This window comes from Schistocerca gregaria, chromosome 7, assembly GCF_023897955.1.
Source record: "Schistocerca gregaria isolate iqSchGreg1 chromosome 7, iqSchGreg1.2, whole genome shotgun sequence".
In the NCBI taxonomy this organism is placed as follows: Eukaryota; Metazoa; Arthropoda; class Insecta; order Orthoptera; family Acrididae; genus Schistocerca; species Schistocerca gregaria.
In genome coordinates, this window is record NC_064926.1 from 44,823,797 (window position 1) to 44,838,589 (window position 14,793).

A 14,793-nucleotide genomic window follows, 5' to 3' on the forward strand; every position below is an offset into this window, starting at 1 on the left:
AGATGTAGTCCCAGCCTTGACCTTGCCTGTTACGTATTGGCTGTTACACAGGTGATGGCGACCTTGGTTAAAACTGGAAGTAGTCTGCTCAAGGGACGTGTGATACGGTAGTGGGAAAATCCAAAAGAAGACAGTCGCTTAATTAGGTCGCAGTTTTATGTGCACGCTGAATTATTAGGTAATTTCTTTTATGTGAAGCAAGTCGTGGGAACAGCTGAACGGAAGCACCGGATGCAGTCCAGACACATTCGGTCATTTTGGCATTGTTTAATCATTATTGCTGACTGCTCTCTGTTACCACTTGTATTCGCTGCTATTCTCGGTTCAGTCTTTGCTTTTCACTGAGCGCCAATAACTAGCTTTTAGTTCAGTGTTCTGTCCATGTTTATTGAGGAGACGTTTTCTTACTGCTGACCATCGTATCTTGTGCCAAGTGTAGCAGTACGTTTCATTTCAGTGCAGAGATTTGGCATCAGCGGCGGCTGGTTATCATGTGCTAATGCGTTGTGGCACACTGGCAATATCGTACTAAAGTATGGCATTTCGCTTCGAATACGGGGCTTAAATCGCACTAAAATTATGCTATTTCTCTTGCAATGCGCCGGCCGCTGTGGGCGAGCGGTTCTAGGCGCCTCAGTCCGGAACCGCGCGCTTGCTACGATAGCTGGTTCTAATCCAGCCTCGGACATGGATGTGTGTGATGTCCTTAGGTTAGTTAGGTTTAAGGGGGCCACACCGTGGTTCAAGTAAAAAAAAATCGATTTTCGATTCTCATCATATTTCGATAGATTAAGGTTTTATTTAAGTACTCTGAAAAGTATTTTGCTGAAATAATTTTTTTCTAGCATTTAAAGAGCATTTTCCTACCACGTGTGTTTATGTGCCACGCCCACTTTTCTGTCACCCACTTTTCTGCATATATTTTAGATCTTTATATCCCCGACATTGCACGTTTGGTTTTTTTTTTTTTTACTCCCGAGTGTGTTGCCTATCCGTGGAATGCAACAGTCGGTATTCTTTTGTTTCTCTTGTGTGTAAACAACACACTTTCAAACATGCGGTTAGTTTTGTTCAAGTGTGATTGCGAGTAGTTGTTACAGAAAACTTGCAGGTATACTATGGGCAGGCAATTAGGAGAAATAAAGAAAATCTGGAGGCAATGAAGAGAGATGTTTGGACCATATTCTTCCATAAGTCCCCTACCGACGATAAGCCATGTCATAGATTGCGTCCATCAGGAGAAAATTCGTGGTGCAAATACAATAGGGCTCAGGCAGCGGAGAATCTTATTCCCATCAGCATTCTCTTCCCGCTGCTGTTATTACAGCAAATAAACCTGTTAACAGAGACTTGGCTCATCCTGACCTTCTAAGGCAAGGTCTGCATGGGCAGACACAGAACCCAAATGAATGTTTCAACAGCATAATTTCGAACCGCCTTCCTAAAACTGTATTTGTAGGCATGTATACTATGAAACTAGGAGTTCATGATACTGTTATTACATTCAATTGTGGCAATATTGGAAAGTGTTGGGTACTGAAAAAGCTGGGAATTAATCCTGGTGAAAATATTATCACTCAGCTGCAACACTACAATAAAATGAATGAGGATAGCCGATGCAGACAGGTCTGCATCTAATATGGCCAAGAAAGCAAGACAAACATCCAGGAAGGTGAATAAGAAGCTGAAACACCTGCTAGAGGCCAAAGAAGACCATCATATGCAACAGGAAAGTTTTAATCAATTGTAAGTAAAGAATTTCAAAAGTGTTTCTTTAAAGTCAATTTTCAGTACATGTGCCCCATTATATCAGAAACTATTATAGGTAAATGAATGAAATTTTCAGAGACTCTCCATAACATAAAAAGCCACCTCTGGTACTAAATTTATTAATATTCCTGCATTAGAAAGGTCACAAAAAATATTTTCTGTAGAAAAAAACTTAAAATTGTTTGTTAATAAATTTTAAAAAGTATTTCTTAAAACTATAAAATGGATAAAGTAGATTTTAGTACAGTTGACTCTATTAGCATCATGTAACATACAGTAAAAATATTAGGGTCTTGCATCAAATAGTTTTTTTCAGAAATGGGTCAGATACTTGCCTAAATTAACATGGGTTAGATAGGCAGGGTGCGGTCCCATTAAGAAATCTAGGGGACTGATGACGTCAGATGTTATGTCCCATAGTCCTTAGAGCCATATGAGCGATTTTCTTGCAATGCGAGGCAGAGATCGCGTTAAAATTATGGCCACTCTCCTCAAATGTGTACTGGTCTGCAAATAAAACGGACGAAAACACGTTTCGTAGCGCTCTCTCCACGACAACTGGAAACCAGTCTCGAGCGCTAAAATGATGGCTGGCCGAGCTACAATTGAATCAGAGAGAAGCGACGCAGCCGCCTGTTTTCCACTGCGCGTGTTCTGATGTGTGCTACGTTGCTCACAGCAGATATGGCGTTTCAAGTTTTATGTGAAACGAACATTCTCAGACTACTCTGCAGAGTAGTATGCGAATGTTTGTGTCACGTAAAACTCGAAACGCCATGTCTGCGTGCAGTAATCGCTCCTGGATAGCTGACGATGGATAACTTCCGAAACGCGTCATATGAGCAATAAAGTCATTCTTTACCTGATATCTGATCCTTAGTATTGCGACCCAGTCAGCCTGAATACAGAACTACTGACCGTTTTAATTTCAAGTTTGATCTCTGCTGACAAATGTAAAAAGAATTTTTTTTCGTCTGATGTAATTATATATTAACAATTTTCGGATTTTTCCCCTTTACTTGTACTGCGAAACCTTCCTTTTGCCAAATTTCATGACACTAGGCCAAGGGGCAGTATCCTATAGGTTTTGATGTGTGAGTTTGCGAGTTTCAAAACATGTGACATGCATGGCCGTGTCTTTTGACTGCACCGACTTAGAAGCTTGAATTTTGTACATCACCGAGGGACCATAGACATCAGTATGTGACATAAATTTCAACACGAAACGTCCACCAGTTCCTGCGAAAAGGAGTTTCCAACGGTCGGACGGACAAACGTAAACAATGCTGTCCTATAAAGATTCCGTTTTTGCCCATTGGGGCATGTAACCTTAAAATGTTCAGTTCTCGCTGATAGCAGTTACTTTGTATTTTGTTTTTTTCCTCAGTATGTTGAAGTGTTTATTACAAAATTTAAAGTTCAGTTTACAGATGTAAAATTAATTGATTCGTTTTAGTGACGGTTACTACCCTTGAAAGTAAAAAGGCTATAGATTACATGGTGATAAAACAAACGATTATACAACTAAGTTTATTAGGAAACTGTTTCCTTTAGATGATCTGATAAAGAGGCTTTTCTCAATTACGTCTGTGGATGAGAAATTGTAATTTAGAGAGTTGGGTAGATGTACTTCAAATATAATACAAGCCACGGGACCAGGCGCACCGAAATATTTTGATCAGCTTCTCAGTTGTCCAAAATCAATTCATAAGCTCGAATATTTAAACACTCATGAAATTCTAGAGGAAAATTTACCCAAACTATCTAAGACATTGAAGAAATTATGAAAACCTTATAAAGCTAATGGAGAACCCTGTTACAGGAGAACTTTCTAAATGGTCTCTACCATAAATTAAAAAAAAGAGAGTTAAAATTAATCTTTGAGTAAACTTGGAAAACGGAAAAACTCTCCGGAGAGCGGAAGATGGCCTTGATACACTACGTAAGAAAGGTAATACAAGAATGTAACAAAACAGAAGAATTTTCTTGTAGCCAGTTGCATATAACATATTTTCCATTATTGTTCTTAACAGGACAGAAACAGCTCTGGAGAGCAATTTAGGTGAATATCAAGGTGGTTTTAAAAAGGGCGGTCCACATTCTGAACAAATATTGAATCTGAAGACAATCATTTGCATAAAATGCATGTCTGAACCATCAGCTGTTCTTGTTTTAAACCCAAATATTATTTTGAACCCAAATATGAGGCGTATCATTCTGAAATTAAAAAAAGACGTGTTAAGATATATCAATAATTTTATTTTTACACGAAAGCCTGTACCTTGATCTACGCACTGACGCCATTACAGTCTGATTCTTCCTTGTTTCGTTGTGAGTGTTTAAGATGCCTCCGATAATCGTGAGGCCCGCCAACTGTTATAAGATTTCTTAGTGCTAAAGGCCTAAAAGCGATCGATATGCATCGTGAGATCTGTGTAGTTTACGGAGAAAACATTATGAGTGATGGAATGGTAAGAAAGTGGGTGAGAGCATTTAAAGATGGCCGCACAAATGTGGATGATGAACAACGGAGTGGGCGTCCTTCGGTCGTTAATGAAAGTTTGGTGCAGGAAGTGGACAATAAGGTGAGAGAAAACAGACGCTTTACGATTTACTCCTTGCGGGATGAGTTTCCTAATGTTTCTCGTAGTGTTTTGTATGGCATTGTGACCGAGCACTTGAATTACCGAAATTTGTGCTCACGTTGGGTACCGAAAATGTTGAGGAATGTGCACAAAACCCAACGTTTAGACAGTGCATTGACTTTCCTTGAGCGGTACCACATCGACGGTGATGATTTCTTAAGCCAAATTGTTACGGGTGATGAAACATGGGTGGCCTACGTCACACCAGTCCATGGAAGTTGAGCAAGGGCATCGTTTTGCTCCAAGACAACAACGCCCGTCCGCATGTGGCGAATCAGACAAAAGATACCATCACATCTTTTCGATGGGAACCTCTAGATCATACTCCGTACAGTCCCGATCTTGCACCCAATGACTACCACCTGGGCGGTCAGCGTCTTCAAGACGATGACGAAGTCAAAACAGTGGTGATGCAGTGGTTGACAAGTCAGGCAGCAGACTTCTATCAGGAGGGTATTCAAAAACTGATTCAACGTTATGACAAGTGCCTCAATATATACGGAAATTATGTGGTAAAGTAGAATAAGGTACAGGCTTTCATGTAAAAATAAAATTATTGAGATATCTTAGCATGTCTTTTTTTCACGCCTCGTATCTACCGGTTTCGGTCTTGGACCATCTTCATGGATGGGGGTTAAAATTGTTTAAGCCACCATACAGTATTAGTCATTACAGAAAATGTGTAGTGCATGCCATGAATGTACATATATGACACAGGATATTAAAATAAACTTACGAATACTAAATGTATACAGAGAAGCCACTGGAAGCAATGATATGCCCTAGATGGTGGAAGCTGGAAGCTCTAATGTCTGGCCTCGCCGAGTGGGGTGGGGAAGTGGGGAGGCCAAAGTGAACCGAACTGCTTGTCTGCTCACTGTAGAGTCTGCAGCGAGCCGGGTGCTGGCTCGTCGATGGTGGACAGGTCACTAGTGGCCAAGTGGACACAGTGGTGGACGTTAGGTTTCAGCTGTCCTGTGGTTTCTATAATTTTTGATATGAGACATTAGGGCATATTTCGCAAATTCTTGAATGCAGACTTTTCCCAGTGTTTTAAAAACACTGGCCATAGTTCATGATTCACTATTCACGTTATGGATGCTGATAAAGGGTTGCTGTCTACTATGCTTCACATTAAACTGTTTCATGTAAATCATTCCATTGTTAACTTTCATATAAGCTCTATGTGAGAATGCAGGCAGCCTGTCTTGTACCAAAGCGTATGTTAATGACAGCCAACAGAAAAGGCAAACGTCGATGATTTTTCCATAAGGAAAGCTTCTGTTCTTTTACATTTCTCCATGTTAAACATTTGATCCCCGTACTAGAATGAGAATTTCTGAGGTCTGTTTTGTAACTTTGCTGCATCATTATTTAGCTCCTTTTTATTTTTATTAATAGCATGCTGTTTCTAAATATGGTATTTTAATTCTTGTTAACAGGAACACCTTGCTAGTTTGGTCATATGAGATCAAGTTAAAATCTGTGCCTGAAAACTGTGATATCTTTTTTGTGTTCCTTGTGTTGAAAATGCACTTGTAATTATTAGTTTGGAAATTAAAATTCAATCAATCGACTTTGCCCCTTTATCTTACTGCTGGGTTGGGTTGTTTGGGAAAGTGACCAGACAGAGAGGTCATCGGTCTCATCGGATTAGGGAAGGACGGGGAAGGAAGTCGGCCGTGCTCTTTCAAAGGAACCATCCCAGCATTTGCCTGGAGCGATTTAAGGAAATCACGGAAAACCCAAATCAGTATGGCCGGAAGCGGGATTGAACCGTCGTCCTCCGAATGTATCTTACTGCCCACAACCACCAAGTTCTGGCTCAGAATGTCGAAACACACAGTGGCATGGGACTGCAAGAAATCAGAATTATCACTGAAGGAGATGCTCAAGATAAATTTAGCGTGATGTACAGTACCTGCAAGGATGATTAATATTCTGAGAATGTACTAACTAAAGTAATTAAAGGAAATTAACGAATGATGAGAAATATTTCTCAAAAAAACAACCTGCGACAAGTACCAATGCTGTTGTGGTCTTCAGTTCAGAGGCCAGTTTGATGCAGTTCTCCATGCTACTCTATCCTATGCAAGTCTCTTCATCTCCAGATAATTACTGCAACCTACATCCTTCTGAATCTGCTTAGTGTATTCATCTCTTGGTCTCCTTCTACGATTTTTTACTCTCCACGCTCTCCTTCAGTACTAAACTGGTGATCCCTTGACGCCTCAGAACGTACCCTGGTAACCGATCCCTTCTTCTAATCATGTTATGTCACAAATTTCTCTTCTTCCCAATTCTATTAATTACGTCCTAGTTAGTCACGTACTCTGCCCATTTAATCTTCAGCATTCTTCTGTAGCACCACATTTCGAAAGCTTCTATTCTCTTTTTGTCTAAACTGTTTACCGTCCAAGTTCACTTCCATACATGGCTACACTTCATACAAATACTTTCATAAGACTTCCTCACATTTAAATGTATACTCAATGTTAGCAAATTTCTCTTCTTCAGAAACGCTTACCTTTACATAGCCATTCTACATTTTCTATACTCTCTACTTCGACTATTATCAGTTATTTTGCTTCCCAAATAGCAAAACTCATTTACTATTTTAAGTGTCTCATTTCGTAATCTAATTCCCTCAGCATCACCCGACTTAATTCGACTAAATTCCATTATCCTCGTTTTGATTTTGTTGATGTTCATCTTATATCCTCCATTCAAGACACTATCCATTCCGTTCAGCTGCTCTTCCAAGTCCTTTGCTGTCTCTGACAGAATAACAGTGTCATCGGCAAGCCTCAAAGTTTTTATTTCTTCTCCATGGATTTTAATACCTACACCGAATTTGTCTTTTGTTTCCTTCACTGCTTGCTCAGTATACAGATTGAATAACATCAGGGAGAGGCTACAACCCTGTCTCACTTCCTTCCCAACCACTGCTTCCCTTTCATGCCTTTCGACTCTTATGACTGCCATGTAGTTTCTGAGCAAATTGTAAATAGCCTTTCGCTAACTATATTTGGCCCCTGCCACCTTCAGAATTTGAAAGAGAGTATTCCAGTCAACATTGTTAAAAGCTTTTTCTAAGTTTACAAATGTTAGAAACGTAGGTTTCCCTTTCCTTAACCTATCTTCTACGATAAGTCGTATGGTCAATATTGCCTCGAGTATTCCAACATTTCTACGGAATCCAAACTGATCTTCCCTGAGATCAACTTCTACCAGTTTTTCCATTCGTTTATATGCTTAAAAAGAAGTCTCCGATAAATTAAAAAAAGTATATTATATTCTTTTTCCTCAAGTCATTTCGGCATTTACAGTAACAGAATCCTCGGTGATGGTTGCAAATGAATAGGAAGAGAATTTTGAATAAACAGTAGTTATCCTTCTATTTGAACAATTTTGTCACTAAATAGCTAACTCTGTCTGAGTGGCAGGTTGTCTGCCTAACATCACCCAGGGACAGCAGAATTTTGATTTTCAATAAGTCATATAATTGTTGACCATATTTAAGAATTTAAAATGCTATTGTAAACTATTTATTAAGAGGTATAGTCTGGCATTATAGGTTTAAAACAGTAAGACAAGTACACTAATGGTTGGAGAAAGTGAAACACAAAGCCCGAGAGATGGGATCACATGGAAATGTATTCCATTGATTAAGGACATGACACCACACTAATGATTGCATTACAGGCCTGTACATGTACTTTGGCTGTGGAAATTCAGAACGGAATAGCGCCACCACGTACTGCATGCAGAGCCGTTAGATGTTGGGCATGGAATGTAAGGGCGTCTGAATATGTTGCCAGGGAATACTCTGCTACGCGGTTTGTGGGCGCGTCCACAATGCGTCCACAGTGGCTACAGGATGACCTGAAAGACCATCGTTCTTTCAACGTGGCATGCAGATCCTTCGCCACATGCGGCTGTGCATTGTACTCCTGAAATATGGCATGTGGAACGAATCGCAGGAGCGGCCTCGGACTGTAAAACTTGCCTGATGTAGTGGTAGCTGTTCAGACTGCCCTCAAGGCGAACGAGGCGAGATCACGTGTTACAGGCAATTTCGTCCCAAACCATTACGCTTGGTATTCCTCCACTATGCTACTCACCAATACGGTTGCACGACTGCGTTCATCTAGGCAGCGCCGAACGCACGTCTGGCCATCACTGTAGGACAAGCTGAAGTGGGACTCGTCCAAGAAGACTGCATTTTGCCACTCAGCACGCCAGCGTTGGCGTTCACGTGCCCATTGCAGACTGCAGCATCGATGGGTTGTGGTCAGTGGAAGCCTACGCAATGGCACCAGCCAAGCCCATAGATTGTGGCGTCATACCCTCGTCGCAGACAAGTCCACACCTTTCGCATTGCTCTGACGTCGCAACAATACAGTGGACGGCGCTGCTCTGTCCGTTAGGGCCAGGCGGACAAGATGGCAGTCATCTCTCGCGGTGTAGTCACATCTTGTCGCCCAGTACTTCTGCCGGCGCTGTGTGCTGCCCTCTTCTCTCTACCGGATCCACATACGCCTCACTGTTGCGTAACACTGACCTGCCGGGTCACACAAGATACGGCGCAGTTAGGTCTACGTGCACCCCACCTTTGTTCCATTTAAGTCGCTTAGTATGGTTCCCCTGTTCTACATGGCCTGTTGTGGCGTGTTGCAGACCGTTACTTTTGAGGGTTCCACTTTTTACAAACAATAGTGTACTACATTTAGAGACCGTACGTCTGTATTGAGGCAGTGCAACTCATCATGCGCAAATATACAGATTATATTCATCCAGTACTTCAGAGGGCGAGCGCTTGGTGACTTGCAGCAAACTCTGCACATAATTTCAAACATTTATGAAACTTCTTCTCGCTATAAACGCCCTCTTCCCTCTCCTCCCAAAATCATGAAAGGAGAAAAATAAATACCGTATTACATTTCAGCTGCTGAAAACTGTTGCATCAGGTCTGTTGTTTTAATCTATTACTACCACATTCAACACAATTTTCCACACAGTAACAACAAATATCAAGGAATTTAGAAGCAAAATTATATCGCTGCACGGCGCATAGTTTAGGAGGTATGACATCCCAAATATTAAGATGCGTGAAAAATTACCTTCTAGTTAAGACGGAGAGCAAATCACCCATACTACACTACTGGCCATTAAAATTGCTGCACCAAGAAGAAATGCAGATGATAAACGGGTATTAATTGGACAAATATATTATACTATAACTGACATGTGATTACATTTTCACGCAATTTGGATGCATAGATCCTGAGAAATCAGTACCCAGAACTACCACCTCAGTCAAACAGAGCTTGGATGGCGTGTACAGGTACAGCTGCCCGTGCAGCTTCAACACGATGCCACAGTTCATCAAGAGCAGTGATTGGCGTATTGTGACGAGCCAGTTGCTCGGCCACCATTGACCGGCCGTTTCCAATTGGTGAGAGATTTGGAGAATGTGCTGGCCAGGGCAGCAGTCGCACATTGTCTGTATCCAGAAAGGCCCGTACACGATCTGCATTGTCCTGGTGAAATGTAGAGTTTCGCAGGGATCGAATGAAGGGTAGAGCCACGGGTCGTAACACATCTGAAATGTAACGTCCACTGTTCAAAGTGCCGTCAATGCGAACAAGAGGTGACCGAGACGTGTAACCAATGGCACCCCATACCATCATGCCGGGTGATACGCCAGTATGGCGATGACGAGTACACGCTTCCAATATGTGTTCACCGCGATGTCGCCAAATACGGATGCGACCATCATGATGCTGTAAACAGAACGAACCTGGATTCATCCGTAAAAATGACGTTTTGCCATTCGTGCACCCAGCTTCGTCGTTGAGTACAACATTGCAGGCGCTCCTGTCTGTGATGCAGCGTCAAGGCTAACCGCAGCCGTGGTCTACGAGCTGATAGTACATGCTGCTGAAAACTTCGTTGAACTGTTCGTGCAGATGGTTGTTGTCTTGCAAACGTCCCCATCTGTTGACTCAGGGATCGAGACGTGGCTGCACGATCCGTTACAGCCATGCGGATAAGATGCCTGTCATCTCGACTGCTAGTGATACGAGGCTGTTGGGATCCAGCACAGCGTACCGTATTAACATCCTGAACCCACTGATTCCATATCCTGCTAACAGTCATTAGATCTCGACCAACGCGAGCAGCAATGTGGCGATACGATAAACCGCAATCGCGATAGGCTATACAATCTGACCTTTATCAAAGTCGGAAACGTGATGGTACGTATTTCTCCTCCTTACACGAGGCATCTCAACAACGTTTCACCAGGCAACGCCGGTCAACTGGTGTTTGTGTATGAGAAATCGGGTGGAGACTTTCCTCATGTCAGCACGTTGCAGGTGTCGCCACCATCGCCAACCTTGTGTGAATGCTCTGAAAAGTTAATCATTTGCATATCACAGCATCTTCTTCCTGTGGGTTAAATTTCACGTCTGCAGCACGTTGTCTTCGTGGTGTAGTGATTTTAATGGCCAGTAGTGTATAATCATTCAATGTTTAATAATGAGAGCAGATGGCCCATTTTGTAAAATTAAGAAACCGTACAACAGTTGCTTAAATCACTATCTTTTATTGTGTACTCGATGGGTTCCTGAAAACTTAAAGCTCCATCATTGGTGCAAACTGTAATAACGAAAATATTGCGTTATATGACAGCGGGGAACGATCCTCAAGTCTAAAATGTCAGATAAGGAACTAGGCGGCGAAAATTTCTAAAATGAAGCAAATGAAAAGAGAGTACAGGACGTTAATTACAAATAAAATCACTGAAGCATATGAGATCATTCTCACCCCAGTGGTGTCAAAAGGACAAAAGGGACCCAGAAGAACCCGAAAAAACGTATATCACAATTGGACAGCAAAAGTCACCATATTCTTGAGATATGTAAATTCAATCAAAGGGGGATGGGAGAGAGATCACATACTGCGTTCTAGTACTCCCACAAAATTCCATACAAACTGTTTTCCTGTGCTGCGTGACTGGGAAAGCAAAAACGAAAATTACGTGACGGTAAATATTAGCAGTGAGCACTGAGGCAGCACATGAGCCATAGTGTAGGCACAGTGTGAAACAGATATGTTGATTGGTTCGTCGTTGGAGTTCAAGGGACCAAACTGCGATGTCACCAGTCCCTTCATCTTGTATCTATAGAACCAGAAATAGCCCTAAGAAGGATAGAAAGGCAAATCCTTGGCAGCCCGGCTGTATGCAAGACACAACAAGAGAAGTTAAAATCAAGGAGAAGGCGAGTGAGTGGGGATTAGGTGTGCGAGCTTCTCTGGCCAGAATGCAGTTGGAGCTCCATGGAGCATGGTATGCAGTGGGAGATGCTCCCTCTGCGTCCAACCAGCATCACCTCACCATCTGTACCCCAAGGAAATGAGCATTACAGACAAGATGATAAAAGTTTAGGAAAGATAAAACATTGAAAACTTCTAAGGTAGAAGAGATTATGAAGTTTGGAAGCGTAGGGGCCAGAGCAGACTGCCATGGGTGCCCACCATGGGCAAGCGAGGGTGCCCCTCCAATTCTCAGACTGTCAATGAGGCCAATGTGCCCCATATGACAGAGACAAGTGGAAACGATCTTCTCGAGTGAAATGTAAAACCAGGTGAGCTGCTTTGGCGTCGTGTGCTAGCAGCAGAGGTAGGGTGTCAGGAAGTTTAAGGTATACCACAAAGCATCCAAATTTGGGCAGCCTAGTAGGATGCGGCCCACTATCAGGTGGGCATCATATCGCAGTAGGGTGAGTCCTCACGTGGGAGAACTTGGGTGTGGGTCAGCCAAATGTGGACAATGTGCAGCCAACAAAGGACAGGGGATTTACAGCAAGAAGGGCGAAGGGAAGCTGCCACATTGTCGTGGTTGCGGTTATTGTCCTTAGTTTGTTTAGGGAGCCCAGGGCGAAACACTGTGAGTTTCAGACATCCAAGAATTGATGGCGTAGAGTCGATCAAAGGTCCAGTTCTGGGACCCAAATTTTTAAAATAGCCATCATGGAAGCCAAGTGATCAGCATGTTCGTTCCCTGAGGTCACAATATGTCCAGAGATCCAAACAAAAATGGCTGGCCATCCAGCTTGATGGAGGTCAGAAAAAAGATCTTGGATAGTTGTCAGTAATGGGCGACCAGAGTAGCACTGGTCCACAGCCTGAAGGCTGCTCAGAGAGTTGCTGTAGCACTGCAGATTATAAGTATGTTGTCAGTGAAGGAATGAGAATGGCTAAGAACTCGTTTGATGGCTACCAATTCAGCACTGAAGACAATTCATCCATTCAGCAAGGAGTGTAGTTCACTCCAACTTGTACATTTGTGTGCAAAAACGATTCATTCATCGATCATTGAGCCATTAGTGTACACCATTCCATGTTATGATGACAACGAACGAGTCGTAGCCAATGTTGACTGGTGGCCAATCCTAAATAGATACTTATAAATCACAGTATCGTCAATAAGATGCTGGCTGCATGGTCTGGATCTGCAACGACTAAAATAATTAGAAGTCGTTGGTAAAAAAATAATATATATTGTACTTAACTGGTTGTACATGATTCTTCTTGGCTGCATACATATAATTATAAACAGATAGCTATTGAGGCCTCACTTAGGCCATACATTACTAAGCGCCTTGTTAGAGGTTGCTTCCTATCAGCTGAAGGCTATGCTACTTTACTACTTGACATCCCAAGCAAGAGTGGACGAGAGCTCGCTAGAAACCTGATACGAGATGCGGAGCGGCGCTGGTCGCGACTCACGGGTCCAACGATACTAATAAGGACTGCAGTTGATAACTGCAACCCCTAACAAGTGTGGTATCGAACGTTGATACTACACTCCAAGCCTTGAAATGCATTGAGAATAATCAGGAACAGGTGGGATCAACTGAATCTTTCGGTCCAATGCATAAATGGAAATAGATGCAAGGTTGGTGTATACATCATAGGGGTATCGGCGATTGTGACTGTGGAGGAGGTTGGAGTTAGGAGCAGAGACCCTTAGTCAAATTGCAATTGTGATGATAGCTGTGGGTCGATGTTGTGGGAGATGGACCTCCCTACTAGAAAAAGGACGCTTAGGGGAGATGTGAACACACATAGTGTAGCTGAGTAGCTGTTGTTGGCACATGATCTGTAGCGGAGGGACCCCACCGTCTGTGAGTAGGCTGTTCACACTGCCTCTATAAAATGGCGCCCAGCAGTCAGCATTACGCGACACCCACACTAGAGGTCTAGTAGGACCTCATTCTCTTGGATATGGGGGGGGGGGGGTACTTTGGGAAGCACCAACCTGATAGTGGAAAGTATGGTACAACAAGAAGCCCTGGACAAAAATGGGAAGGAGACCCCAGAGACCCCACTCACGTAAGGTGGCGACATGTGATGTCTCCATGTGACCTTGTAAACCTTTTGTACGTGGAAGAAAACAGCAATATGCTGTTGACATTATTCAAAAGCTGTCTGGTTGGCAGACTCCACGTATACCAAATTATCAGTAGTGCAACAGCCTTGGCAAAAACCAGCCTGAGATATAGTTAGAAGGCCCCGAGACTCAAGGAGTCAACACAGCCACTGGATCACAATGTGTTTGAGCAAATTACAGAGATAATTGGTTAGACTAACTGGGTGACAGTTCACCATCTCTATAGTCACCTGTTTTAGCAATGGGACGATGATGCTCTCCAGCCATTGAGGTAGGAGCTCACCCTTAAAGATGGTAAGGAGATGACGTTGACAATCCAATGATATGTGTTTGAGCATTTTGTTATGGATTCGGTCTGGTCCTGGGGCTATATCAAGGTAAAGGATTAGCACGCTGAACAATTTCCACTCACCGAATGGAAATTATAGGGCTCCATATGGTGTGCAGTGAAAGATCACTTAATCTGCTGTTTAATGACACAAAAGAGGTTGATAGTTCTTAGATGCCGAGGCTTAAGCATAATTCAGAGCAAAATGTTCACCTTGGCATTTGCGTCAGTGACAACAGCACTATTCAAGGAAATACCAAGTATACCTGCAGAGGAATGGCACCCATAGAGATGTCTGATCATTTTCCAAACCTGTGAAGGAGGGCATATATGATCCAATGGTTGCAAAATATTGTTCCCAGCATTCTTGTTTTCATTATTTTATTAAGTGGCAGATCTGGGAACAAAGTCATTTAAAGGCACTGAGGTGCTCAATTGGTGGATGCTGGTTGTGGCATTGGAGATCCTGCCTACAGTCTCTAATGGCCTTAGTGACTTCTGAGGTCCAACCTTCTGATGGGAAGTTCTTGAAGAACAGGAGATGGCTAAGTCAGCAGCAAATAGAATGGCTGCTGGCGCATTCTGGACAA